The sequence below is a fragment of the Vulpes vulpes genome, chromosome 5, assembly GCF_048418805.1.
Source record: "Vulpes vulpes isolate BD-2025 chromosome 5, VulVul3, whole genome shotgun sequence".
Taxonomy (NCBI): Eukaryota; Metazoa; Chordata; class Mammalia; order Carnivora; family Canidae; genus Vulpes; species Vulpes vulpes.
The window spans coordinates 50,297,836-50,313,102 of NC_132784.1; positions in this window are offsets into that span (position 1 = coordinate 50,297,836).

A 15,267-nucleotide genomic window follows, 5' to 3' on the forward strand; every position below is an offset into this window, starting at 1 on the left:
TGTGAGGGTTGAATATTACATCACATTTTCAGAAGGAAAACATGAAGAAGCCTGGAATACCTACTTGGGAGTTGTCAGCACCACAGCTATATTTAAAGTGATGGCACCGGATGAAATAATTTAGAAAGTATGTGTAAATAGAGAAGAGAAAAGTTACAAGAATCAGTATTTGCTTCAGGCCATTTCTTCAAGTCAGGAAGAAAAGAAGGAGCACGGAAGACAGAAGGAGCATTTTTGTGAGGCAAGAGCAACAACAGAGTGAAAAAGATTTCAATTTATGAAATGCTCAAATAAGAATATTAAGAAAAGAAGCACTGGATGGCTCATTTGATTAAGCATTACCTTCAGCTCAGGTCATGATCTCAGGGTCTTGGGATGGAGCCTCACAGCAGGCTCCCTGCTCAGTGGGGAGTCTGTTTCTTGCTCTTCCTCTGCCCCTCTGTCTGCTTGTGCTCGCTCTCTCTTTTTCTCTCTCAAATAAATAAATAAGATCTTTAAAAAAAAGAAAAACAGTACTAAGAAAGGTTATGGTTTTGACTACATGGAGGTTTTGATGACTTTTTTTCAGAGAAAAAATGGAAAAATGAGTTTTGTTATAAAGGAGAAGAAAGAAGAGTCAGTTGGTAGTGGAGGGGCATGGGATCTGCATAATTTTGATTTTGATTTTCTTTTTTTATAAAAATATGGAATTATGTTATAATCTGATATATAACTTGATATATCTATACTTAAATCTTTAAGATTTAAGAGAACAACAACAACAAAAAAAAAGATTTAAGAGAACATATATTTATGTGTATTTTTATGTTTCTATACCTGGCCTAATACCTATAACTTCGATAGATAGATGGATAGATAGATTAGATAGATGATAGATAGATAGATAGATAGATAGATAGATAGATAGATAGATGATAGATAGATAGATAGATAGATAGATAGATAGATAGACAGATACAGTTGATAACATAGGAGAAAAGAGGGGAAATCTTAAGAGAAAATGCCCTGAGAACTAAGGGAACTGATGATGTAAACCCCGGTCCAAGAGCAGGAGATGTAACGAGATGTCCCAGCTAAAACAGTGAGAGAGGGAAAGGGGGCTGAATTCCTCTTTCCTTTACCTCTTGTCCTATTCACTCCTTCAACTAATTGCATGATGCCCACTCACATTAGGGAGAGCAAGCCACCTAAGAAGTCCACCTATTCAACATCCACCATTCTGGATGTTTCTCAGCTCAGACACATCTAGGTAACCACAGTTCATTCAGATCAACACATAATATTTGTTGCTGTGGATCAGTTCCAGGATAAGTGATCAGGAAAGTAAAGAAAGAGCCAGAGAATGAAGTGACTGAAACAAGCGGTGGTGGTGGTGGTAAGTGGGTTAGTTACTATTCAAAGTAAAGGCTGAGGTAAGAGTTTCAGAGTGGTCATAAAGTTGAGGAGAGAGAATATGGTCAGAAGTTTACTTGCACACTTGTGTGTTTTTGCACACATAGGTGTGTATGCACTTCCCCTACCTCCCTCCCCTCCTCTCTCTTTCTTTTTTTTTTTCCTCATTGTTTTTATAGTTTCTAGGGAGAAAAAATATTTAATACAAAATATGAAGTATTCACAAAACTAAGTTGTTAATATCTACCATACCTGAAAAATGATCTTTAACATTAGATTCCCAGAGATTTTCTCAGTTACCTTCAGTGGAGGTATTAGGTGATAGGAACAGTTATAGAAATTATGAAAGAGGAAACTTCCAGTGAATATACTAATGCAAAACTCATAGTAGTCCAAAGAGTCACTATGTTGATGTGAACTTTAGTCTTATCTACTAATTTGTTAAAGACAGAAAATATTTTGCTGTAATTAACTCATATAAAAGGACTTTATTCCAAAATGAGGCACTAAATGACTATAAAATTAACTTTTAATTTTTTTCTTTTTTTCTTTCTTTTTTTTTTTTTTTTAGTATATAATTAACTAATTGTGCTACTCATGTCAACTGATGGTAAGTTGCAGGGCACAAGTGAAGATATTTAACCTTGACCTAAGCTCAGCATCTGCCAATCTGCCTGAGGCCACACATGGAATTGGATAAAATAATAGGGCTCCTGAGCAGGAAAGGACAGCCTGGGGACAACGAGTCCCTACATAAGACATGACTCATTTCTCTACTCCCATATCCTTTAAATGCCTTAGTAATTAACGGTGAGACCATCATATATCATGATACAACAAGCATCTAGGGACTTGCACACCGTTTTAAAGAGAGATGATCTCTTAATTCATACTGAGGCATTAAATTCTTTGTATTACTCTTTTTTCTTAAATAAAGACATTATTGATATCATATAGAATGATATTTTAAGGTTGTATTCTACTATGAGATTAAGCTTCAGCCCTCAGGGATAAATTCCATGATTCTCTAAAATTAATTTATTTTCAAAACCATAATTAACAGTTCACTAAAATCTCCAGCACCATTATAGCAATAGAACAGCTCCTAAAGTTCCAACTACATGCTCATAAAATTTTGATTACTTCTTGTAATCATGCCATCTGGTAGCTTGGTTATAGCTACATCTTAAAACTTATTGGGGACTGGATGATTTTTGAAGTTTTTTTTCATTATTCTGATAATTCAATACCTTAGGAATATAAATACAGTTTTTTTCTTTAAAAATTAAACTATAAATCAGTTATTCATATATAAAAATGATAGTTTAGCAGGTTTTCTTGATATCTAGTACTATAAGTACTGCACTTAACATTTTTTAAATCACCATTGAATTTAAACTTAAACAAAAATCATGCATCTAAGGTGAAAACAAGGGCATTTGGAATATTACATTTGACCTTCTGTCAAATAATGTAATTCTACATAAACTTAACCCTAAATATCTTATTTTTAATTGTATATGCTCCTGAAAGCTTTATGCAATTTCATATATTTTAAAATAATAAAAGAGAAAGGACTGCCTTCAAGAGAATCTAGGATCCATCTACCATTGTCCAATCAGGATCTTGGTGGAGCCGCTAGGCAAACAGGGTTAGGTGAATAAAACTCTGGCTCTCTCTGAGGGGTGCCGGGGTGGTTCAGGTGGGTAAGCTTCTGACTCTTGATTTCAGCTCAGATCATGATCTCAGAGTCATGAGATGAAACCTCATATCAGGCTCCATGCTGAACATGGAGTCAGCTTGAATTTCTCTCTCTTCCTCTCCCTCTGCCCCTTCCCCTGCCTGTTCATGTGCATGCACTCTCTCAATCTCTCTCTCTCTAAAAAAAAAAAAAAAAAAAAAAAAACAAACAAAAAAAACAAGCTCTGGCTACCTTTGAAAGAACAACTGCGATGTTTAGCCTGGGTAAGCATCTAGGAAGCAGCATTTGAGGGAAAAAAATGGAATGACAAACTTGGTAATAATATTGGCTCGGAGAGACCTATAGCAAATGCCCTGACCACCACAATTCCTAAGAGGAATCTGGCATTGCTTGTTTTTCTCTGTCCTCTGTCTACTTCAGAGGAGTCAAAAAGTCCTGCCTCTCAAGTGTTCCTGATCAGCATAGAGATATCCTCATATTGTTCCAACCTGCCATCTGTGAAACTACCAGCACACAGGGGAACCACAACCTAGCCCCAGTCATCGGCCTGATTCCTCATTATGGGTCCCGAAGGTAGAGCTCAGTTCCAAGGAGCAAACCAAGGGAAATAACATATCTATGGGCCCATCACAAGAGAATACAAGATGAACTCTTATGTCAGGCTACTTGTTAAGACAGATAAAGGAGGAACAGGATAATTTGCTTTTGGAATTAAAAAAAAATCATAGTTTTATCCATCAGTTTTTTTGGAGTATAGGAGAGGAGGGTAAAAAAGGAAGCTTAGAATATTGAGTGAAAAAATGCCTCAAGTGATAGAAAAATGTGTAAAGGAAAAATAGAAGAATAAAGAAAAAGAAATAAAAGACCTATTTGAAATAAATAGGCATTGGTTGATTACCATTATTATTAAATATTATCTAGGAAAAGGTAAAGTAATGAAGACAGTTTTGAGTATGTCTTTTTTTTTTCTTCCTCCTCAGGTCTAACTCCAAAAATAAGTTAGTTTTTTAAGGGGAAACATTTAATATGTCCAGGATGTTAGGTTAATGTTCCATTATTATCTAATATATATATATTTTTAAAGGAAGTTAGGTACTTTGAGATCCACATTAATGAATAGGCACCAATATCTCACAAATATGTGAAATACTTCCCAATAAATATAATTATAAAATAAGAAGAGATGTGGGTTCTAAATGAATGCAACTCAATCTATCTAAATTTTTCCTATTTTCCTACCAAAAGCATCCAGACAGAACACTGGACATCGTTCATAGAAGTTAAAAATTCTCTTTAAAATGTTACATTATTACATAATTTACTATTAGAATAAATATAGAATGCTCATTCTGGTTTTAAAAAATATTTTAGACAAAATAGTAAGGACCACAACAATAATTTTAAAGTAAAAATTGCTTCCTATATGTATACAATAAAATTAATTATAAACACTTTCATTTCTTACTGAAATCTCAAGATAAGTAAGAATATTAAAAGGAAAACAGTGGAATTATTCAATGAATGATAACTTTATTCAAAGCAAGCCACTGTAGTTTTGGATGCCTAAATTGTGTACTTAATTTTAAAAAGATGCTTTTCTCATTGAAAATTATAAAAATGCACACTTTTTGTCTAAAAGTCATAAATTTTTAAAAGGTTGACTATATTAGTGGAAAGATGTGATAAATCATGATGATAAAAGACTATCATTACAGAGCACCCTAATCCATCATTTTAAATAGATTCTACATTAATCATCTACTTAAATCTGAATGCTCAAGTAATCATAATTTATTATGATAATTCAGACCAAAAATAAACATCAACAATGTGGGCTGCATTTGCAGGACAGCACTAGTTAGGTATAGGAACTACCCTTTGCCCCGAATGGTAAACCTAGTTTATCAGACATAATCATATTCAGTGCAAAGCACACATATTTAAGAAGTCATATTGCTCCAACATTAGGGTTAGCTTTGTTGAAACAGACTGATTAACATCAGTCAAATATAAAGACTCATTCAAATCTCGATGATGGACAGAGCCTAGATCATATAACATGTACGTATGTGTTCCAATTTGCTATTGCATAATCAAATTTCATAACTTAATATGGAATATTCTGTAGAAAGAATCTGTAAACAGTGCTTGCAACCAAGACTTTGCAACCTAAATATGTTGTTGACAAATTTACTTTCCTACAGTTTCCACCTGTGTGTTCTAGAGTTCCATTATCAGCTACCATACAGAATGTGCTGAAGCTAAAAACAGAAATAGCTTCCCTTCTTTTTCCAGTAAAAGCAATACTATTGTTTAATATCTTTTATATACTGAGATTTCATGTATTTGACAAAGTTTTGCTGTAAAGTAAAAGAAATGATGTAATCCGTAAAATAATCTCATTGTAAAATAAACAACAAACAAATAAATAAATAAATTTACGAATGTGTGCATGTGTGTGAAAGTCACTGCCTCCAGGCAGAATTTCAAGGCAACAGTAAAGTGGTATCATTTTATTTCTTATTCTCCGTGGTTACAATCCTAAAGAGCTTGTTACCCGATATCTGAAGGGTGGAGTGAGAAACTGTTTAATCCATTTTGTCCAGGATCTAGGTGCTTGTGTGGGATAGTTCATCACGTCCCTGATCCTATCGCAGCCAGAAGTGGAAGTAAAATTAATTTTTGTAAAAAGCTACATTGTAGGATATTGAAGGATAAGCTTGGCAAACTTTAAAAAACTATAATCAAATATTACCAAAATTGAATAAGCTATTTATAAGTGCATTTCTTATTTAAGAAAAATATAAAGAATAATAACTTATTTTTGCAAAGAAACATTGTATATCTGGCTCTGTGATTAATATTCAGTGAGACAAAAAAATAATAATAATATTCAGTGAGACATTATGAAAGCCTTTGTGTTTTTATATCATTAAAATGTGAATAACATAAATTCTCATGGAAAATATTTGTACTGTGAAATTGTTAAGAATGGTATGAATATTCTTTTTTTGGTATAAAGATGTCATAAAAAAGAATGAGATAAATATTCCATACACATCAAAAGCTGATGGTTTTTTTTTTTATATAAAGATATTCCACAAAGCCCTAACTCATGGTTAAAAACTACTTGCTATATAGTAGGTATATATATTTAATAACATATTTGTTAATATAATACCTAATGAAGCACTGCATTATTTTCCTCACTATTAAGAAGCAGTCTCACTCTGGTTCCACTCAAGACTGAACCCACACTCAAACTCCACTAGACATTAGTTCATAGTCTTATTTCTCAGTATTGCATGATAAGACAGTGCAAACAATTTTAAATTTCCTCATCTTTCTCAGGTAACTTGTGGTGTGAGAACGTGTATTTCCCAGAAGATCAGATACAGCTTTTCCATCACCGTAGCCTCCGAGATACCAGATGTTGCTCTCACACAGCCTTCAAATATATCCTGACATTACCACAGAAAGATGAAATGTGCAATAATCTGCTCTCTTGTGAGCCAGAGAATGAGATTCGAAGGTAAAGAATAGCTTAAAATTATTAAGCACATACCCCTTGAAGACTTTGATGAATCTTAATTTCTAATCTGTACAGTTCAGTGTAACTTTCCCCATGGGAAAAAAAAAAAAAAAACTCTTGATTTACAGGTTGGCAAATGATTTCTCCATGAATATGGAGAAATTTGACTCCTAAATCCAATGTGCATGATTTACAATGAGGAAGAAATACTGCTTGGTTTTGAAACACACTTTTTAAAATGGTGCAAATAACAAAGCAGGAATAGCTTAGAATGAGTATCCTGTGAAAGAATGGGGAAATCACTCCCATGTGTTTGTTTAACTTTATCTAATTTGCCATGCATCAATTTCAGGTTAAAATGACTTACTTTTGAAGATTATCACTTCTTAATATAACAGTCTAATTAAAATGATGTTGGGGTAAATGATCCTGCACTTGATAAAATCTGATTCATTATGGGAAGGAAGAAGATGAACTTGAGGAGAAAGACTCATCCAGGCCCCCTGAAAATACAAGATTTGTATGTGGTATTGTGGCCGTGGTGAGTGTGTGCCTTTGTGCTTATAAGAAATTTGCTCCTACCAGTGGGTGAGCTGATCCATTTTATGCTTACTGCAGTTTTATTTGCCTGCTGTGTTAATGTTCAGATAAAGCACGTTATAATGGCTGAGTCTAGATATGATAAATATGTGGAACATCAGGGTTTATTTATCATTGTGACAGCGCGAAGAGTCTTCTGGGTTGCTGGAACTGGACAAAAGTATTCCAGGTTACTAGAATGGACGTGAAATGTGTGTGCTCTGATTCCAGGATTCATATTCTCCTCTCTTCCCTCTCCTACTGTGATGTTCTGAAGGAACTGCTTGAGGCTATCCACCCAGAATTCAATTGTGTTCAAAAGCCAGGATGGCATGGCTGAGGGGAAATTTGGGGGATCTTCTTGGATGTCTTGCATTTGATTTATTCTCCTATCAGAGCAATACAGCAGCTCTATAGGTCTGCATTTCTTTTCTTTAATCAAATAAGTAATTAGGAGAAAACCCCAGTAGTTTAATTATGAACTGCCAACTTCTATTCTAACGGAGTTTGAGCCAATTAAGATAAAAAATGTTAGAAAATGAATGATAATGTAAAGGCCATGTAGATGAATGCGATCTCAGTCTATCCAAGTTGGCACTTTTACAGTGTCTTCTATGATGGTTTTGATTCTGTCTTCTAAAGCACAGTTCTGATTATAGCACTTCCCAGCTCAAAAGTCAGCTGACCTATCCTTTTTTTTTTTTCATTTTATTTTTTTAAAGTAATCTCTATACCCAACATGGGATTTAAGCTCACAACCCTGAGATCAAGATTCACATGCTATACTGATAGAGCCGGCCAGTGGCCCCTGATCTAGGCTTTTCTGAATCAAGTCCAAGTCCCTAGGATATATAGAAGATTACATTCTTCCACAATCTGATTCCTACCCAAGTTTTCAGTTATATTCTTTATTCCCTTTACTATGTGTTTTCCCTGGTGGCAGGGGTGGCAGATTAAAGTTATCTATCGTCTCGTACCTATTCATACCTTGGTTTATTTTCTATTTTCCCCATTTCACATTGGTCTTGGATCAGGTTTCTGTCTTAGCATACTTCCTCCTTACCATCTTGAAAAAGTTCAAACATCTCTACAAAGCCTTTTTTATTTACTCACCATCAGACTTCATTTACTTTTTTTTTCTAATTTAACATACTACTTTATTAATACGACTCTCATAACACATATTACTTTATAATATACTTTATAATATACTTACAGCATAATATAATCAAAACCCTTAATGAGAACAGAATCCACATCTGTTTTCCTAAATATATTTTCCATCAGCCAGCACTGCAAACAGAATAAACTAAATAAAGAAATGTTGGGAAATCTGGCTGTGACCTCTCAGTTGTCAATCTTCAAAGCAAACACACAGGAAATTGTTATGTTTTATTCCATACCTTGTAGTTAAGTACAACATTCCCTATTGTAATATGATTTGGATTTTCCTAGGTTTGATTAAACCAAGTCATCTAAAGTATTTTTATTGAGAACAATCATTACCATGTTCCATTGCATATCTCGTATGAAGTTTGCACTGAAAGCCTTTGAAAGGAACTTTCAATACTCATTAGTTGTTGGTTCCCTATGCCCTCGGGGATCATTTAAAGATAAATATTTCGGGATCCCTGGGTGGCGCAGCGGTTTAGCGCCTACCTTTGGCCCAGGGCACGATCCTGGAGACCCGGGATCGAATCCCACATCGGGCTCCCTGTGCATGGAGCCTGCTTCTCCCTCTGCCTATGTCTCTGCCTCTCTCTCTCTCTCTCTCTCTCTCTCTCCTCTCTCTGTGTGTGACTATCATAAATAAATAAAAAAATAAAAATAAATTTAAAAAATAAAGATAAATATTTCTGGACACCAGAAATGTTTAATAAGAGAATGTACTGGGAAAAAAATGCAAATTTCATACGAATAAGAAAAATTGACCCCCTCTACAAAAACATAAATGACAAAGCCATAATTCTTAAAGAATTTTTAGCTTACAAACAAATCTTAATTATGAAAATGTGTCATCTGACTATGACTTCCAATTTATAATTGGGTATATTCTAATTAAAGTATGTCTTTCTGGGGCACCTGGATGGTTAAGGGTCAGACTCTTGATTTCGGCTCAGGTTATGATCTTGGGGTTGTAAGATCCAGTGCCCAGTGTGGAGCCCGCTTATGTTTCTCTCTCTCCCTCTTCCTTGCCCCTCCCACCCTACAATTGTTCTCTCATGATTTCTCAAATAAGTAAATAAATAAGTAAAATGTATGCCTTTACCACTATATTATATGAATAAGAATTTCCTTCAAAATGTTATCTAAATTTTTCCTTCAGAAGATTCTGTGAAAGAAGAAATAACACGCTTATTTTTTTCTTTTATGCTTTTCTGCTTTTTTCTTTTATACTAATGAAACATGCAAACTCAGTAATACTTAATTCTAAGTAAAATTAACAAAATATACAGGAAAATACAGGAAAAAATGTATTTCACAAGCAAGCTATCAGAAAAAAAAATGTAAATCAAAGACAGTTTGATAACTTAGAGTAGGAGCCCCTGACTGAGAAAGACATATTTAACATGCATAGATGAACGAGTGATTTGATAAGCCATTATTACAAAAAGATTTATGAAGGAGGGATAGCACTTACCAAAATGACCGTGAAGGAAAAATGATAGCTGATTCTGCTTGGAGGGTCACAGAAAAGTTGTTTTTGCCATATAAAAATTATTTTGTGCACATAAACACCATCTTAGTCCACACGAAAAATTGTATATCTGGCTTGATGTATTTAAATTTTCCTCTAAATGATCATATTTGAGAAATAAAATAAATTACATTCTTCTACACCGTGACAGAGTGATAAAATTTTTATTACAATTGTTAGATGATATTTAGTTAGAATCCACTAAAAATAAGAATGAAACAAATGGAAGGCAGTGCTGACACCACTTCCTGTGTGACATCTTCATCCTTTTTGTCAAAAACAGTTTCTTCATTACGTCAGTAAATTGGCTTTGGCTGAATTCCTCTAGCTGCATATCTAGAGTTTTTAAAAATAATATCAGTGTCAACATCCCCAAATCAGCTATTTTTTCCATGACTCATTGTATGTTTAATTTGAATTTCACTACCAACATTATATCACTTTTCATTTCTTTGCTGCACTTCCATCCTTGTTGGCCAATTTCCTCTTTTGATTATCTATTATTTTACAATTTCAGATAGGTGTATCTGGGAAATACTGGGAACACAGATACATACTTTTTTTTTCTGTGTTTGAACTGAATAACAAATGCACAGTATCAGTCACCAGCAAAATTTGAAATAAGTGACATGATTGAACACCAATCACGATGGGTGTCTGTTATTTACATAGTTATATGTGTACATAAGAGCTAGAAGCAATATTTGCACTTGATGAAATTACTCAGTTAGTATACTATGGTAACTGAAATTTCAAGTGTATTGTTGAGAGAAATGTTATCTAACTAAACTCCAGTAACTGAAATTCATGTATATAGGCAAAATTTTATTTATTTATTTATTTATTTATTTATTTATTTATTTATTTATTATTTATTTATTTATTTATTTAGAGAAGGAAAGAACTAGTGAGAGAGCATAGGCAGGGGAGAGGGGCAGAGGGAGAAGGAGAAGCAGGCTCCCAGCTGAGCAGGAATTGTTAACTTAGAATTCTTTACCTGGAGGCAGTATCTCTCAAAGACATGGATGAAATAACTTTTTCAGATATACAAAGTCTTTGCAAATCTGAAAACATGGAGAAATAATGCTGTAAGTGATGCAAGGAAACACACATGTGAAGCTATCAACTCAGAATTCTACTCTCTGAAAATATATTTCAAAAGTGAATGGCAAAATGGCTCAGTTTCAGAAAAAAAAAAGGATAGCTGAGAGAATTTATCACTAGCATATTTAAATTTTAAACTTGGAGCAATAATAAAGAAATTTATTTTGGCCAACAGAAAATGATACTACATGCAAACTCACATCTAGAATAGAAGAGCAAGGGAAAAGGACAACGTATCACTAAATACATATGATGGGGCTTTTTGATTTTTTCAATCACTTTAAATACCATTGATTAATTGCTCAAAAATAGTATCCATGTATTATGGGGTTTATAACATATGAAGAAAATGCATTAAAAATAGATAAAGGAAAAGAAATGGTAAGTGGAAATACAACTGACATATTATTGGGAAGTTAACTGTGATAACCTAGAAAATACTATATAAAACAGCTTATCCTTAAAATTTTGAATCCCAGGGAGTCTTGCAAGTCAGTGTACTGTAAGTGATCAAAAATGCCATCCTTTGGCCTTTGACCATCTTGCTCTTTGCTGAATTCTGGAATTCTAAGGTCAGTAACAAGTATACCAAAATCGTTTATATTTTTATAAACCACAAGCAAACAAGTGAAAAATTCATTTAAAAACCCATACATTTATATTTTTATAAACCACAAGCAAACAAGTGAAAAATCATTTAAAAACAACGATATCAAAGCACATACAACACTGATAAATAAACTTAACAAAAAATGTATGAAATTTAAAAATTTGTACATGAAACTACACTGCATTTAAAATTGTTACCAGGGGCACCTGGGTGGCTCAGTGGTTGAATGTCTGCCTTGGCTCAGGTCATGATCCCAGGGTCCTGGGTCAAGTCCTGCATTGGATGCCTCACAGGGAGCCTACTTCTCCCTCTGCCTATGTCTCTGCCTCTCTCTCTTGTTTCTCATTAATAAATAAATAAAATCTTAAAAAAAATAACAATAAAATAAAATTAAGTTACCAATGAGTGAAATTAAGGAAAATCCAAATAGGTGGAGATATACCATATTAATAGATTGGAAGACATTATTTTTAAGATGTTACTTTTCTCCCAAATGTTTTATAAATTTATCTAAATCCTAATTGGTAAATGAACAGACTTTTTTTTTTTTTTTGTAGAACTTTAGAAGTTGATTGTAGCAAAGACCTGAATCATCTCTAAAAATTAGAACAAAGTTGAAGGACTCACACTGTGTGATTTTGAGACCTTACATAGAGCAACATTGAAAATTGTTTGTTGTGTTTGCATATAGCTATATTGTTCAATCTATCATAGTAAAAACTTGAAAAATAGACTCCCATATAAAGCCATTTGATTTATGATCAAGACATGATTTGTGAAAGCAAGACAATTTAATGAGAGAAAGAACCACCTCTCCATAAATGGGGCTGGAACAACTCTATAAACCCATGAAAAAAAAAATGATTCTGGACTCATTCCTCATAACATATAACAAAGTAATTAGAAAATGTAAACCTAAATATTAAAGATAAATCTATAATGCTTCTAGAAGACAACACAGATAATTATCTTCATCAAACTGGGGAAGGCAAAAGGTTATTTCAGAGAATACATAACTGATGACTACAAAAAAATAAAAAAATAATTTAGACTTCTTTAGAATTTAACATTTCTGCTTATCAAAAGACAAAGAAATGAAAACACAACCAGAGACTGGGAGAAAGTATCTAAAACATATATATATGATGATAGACATGTATCTAGAATACATAAAGTTTTTTAGTTTGCAAAAAATAAAAAAGATAAAGCAACAAAGAGGGAAATATGTGAATAGATAATTCAAAAAATAATATATGAATGGACAGCAGGCACATAAAATATTTCTGAAAGTCATTAGAACTTAGAGAAATGCAAAATAAAAATCAAGATAAGATACAAGTTCAAAACCACTTGAATTATTAAAATTTAAAAGCCTGACAACACCAAGTATTGGTTGCAATGTTAAAGCAACTGGAATTTTTATTCTTTTATTAAGGGGTATAAAAAGATTGTCCATTTATACCTCTGATGATCTCACTGAAAGCACCTGTATATGATACCCCAAATCTGTAAGTGACCAAAATGTCCCTTAACATGGGAATAAATAAACACTGATATATTTATAAAATGATATAAATCAAAACAGTGACTCTTGATATACAGGATATTGGTAAATCTCAAAACACTATGTTGAGTGAAGGAACAGAGATGTTGAAAACAATATTATATAATTCCTTTTTTCTTTCTCTTCCTTTTTTTTTATTTGTTTTAGAACAGCTTAAACAAATTTATTGCAATAAAAGTCAGAGCAGTGAAAAACTGGAAAAGTGAAAATTGATTTCTAGGGAATCCAAGGGAATTTTCTGAGAAGATGGAAATATTGCATATCTTGATGAGGTATTCATTATTCAGATGTATATTTTGTAAAGTAATTGAATTTTACGTTTATAATCTGTTCATTTTTACAATATGTAAAATTTACCTTAAGAAGTAATATAATGTTTTAAAATTTCCTATCTTTTCTTTGAAGTCAATTGTAGACCTACTAACTGAGGATCAGGATTTTAAAAGATTTTTCATATTCTAATAAATTTAGTGGATTTTCCAGGCAAGGAAGAATAATAAAAAATGTTATTATAATTTTTTTAAGATTTTATTTATTTATTTGAAGGAGAGAGAGGGGGGCAGCCCGGGTGGCTCAGCGGTTTAGTGCCACCTTCAGCCCAGGGCATGATTCTGGAGACCCGGGATCAAGTCCCACATCAGGCTCCCTGCAATGGAGCCTGCTTCTCCTCTGCCTGTGTCTCTGCCTTTCTCTCTCTCTCTCTCTCCCTCCCCCCGCCCCGTGTGTCTCTCAAGAATAAATAAATAAAAGCTTTAAAAAAAGAGAGAGAGTGAGAAAGAGACCATGAGTGTGGGGGAGGGGCAGAGGGAGCAGCGACCCAGAGATCCTGACTGCTAAGGGCAGCCACTTAACCAACAGAGCCTGTCTAGAATGTTGTTATATTTCTTTAGAACTTTAAGAAATTCAAAGGCTTTACTAAAAACTTGGCTGAGTCGTCCATAATATATATTTATAATACACTCTATCCTTATGTAATATAGATTCAAAAGTCTTGAAATTGGATACAAAACTTTATGAATTGTAAAACATACAACAATGTAATGTGAAACTGTTGAATATGTATATCAATTCCAAATCACCTTGAAATTACTTTTTAATGTTCAATTTACAGATTAAGCTAAAATCATTAAAGAAGTAATTAATAATTATTTCAATAAACGTAGAAGTACTCAGCCATCACATTTACTCCCATTTTGTTTGAACTCAAACGTGACAGTATGAATTTACATATCACTGATGAAATCATTTTAATTAGGATTTAAAAATTCATTAGCATTAGCATTGAAATTTAACCTATTTATAAATTTTAACATTAGTGACTATTAATCTCAATCAAAATAAATTTGTTGGCTAGTGCCAATTAAGCAGGTCAGTGATAGAGCTCTTTTATTAACAGTATAGGATACCTTTCAGTTGTGATAAAATATCACATTAAGAGTTTTATTAAGCTTCATGATTTTCAAACAACATGAATTATTTTTTAAGCTCTTAATAGGCTCAACAGACTATGGAAAAATGCGGTGTATAATCATGAATATGCCCAAGATTTGGTGATAAATAATTCCAAATTAATGCTTCATTTCAATGCCTATTACTTAGTTTTTAACTCCAGCTTCTAAATTTAGTACCATTAGCAAGAGATAAGCTAGCAATTACACATTTATCAAAATAATTTAAAAATGTCTGATGCCTCAATAAATTACAGACTCAAGGTAGTAGTCTTTAGCCTGCAGAAAACTAAGTGTAAAAATTAGGTTATTAATTTTACATATGAAGTTGATTTCAACAGATTTTTAAAGGAGTTATCAATATACTATAAATAACTTCTAATTAGTCCAGTTGGCAATTGTGGTTCAAGTAAACAATCAAGAGTGTGGATGAAATGACAAGTCCATCTATCCATCTTAAGATGGAATTCAAAACAGAACTGTATTATATTCTCCTTCCCCAGACCCAGTAATGGTGAAGGAGGTGGCAACAATAGTAGTGTATCACTGCTAATAATGCATGTCATTCTAAGTCTCATGGCTGGGTCGCACTAGGTATGTAAGTTTTGGGCAGAGTGGACAAGAACTGTGCCTTTGGC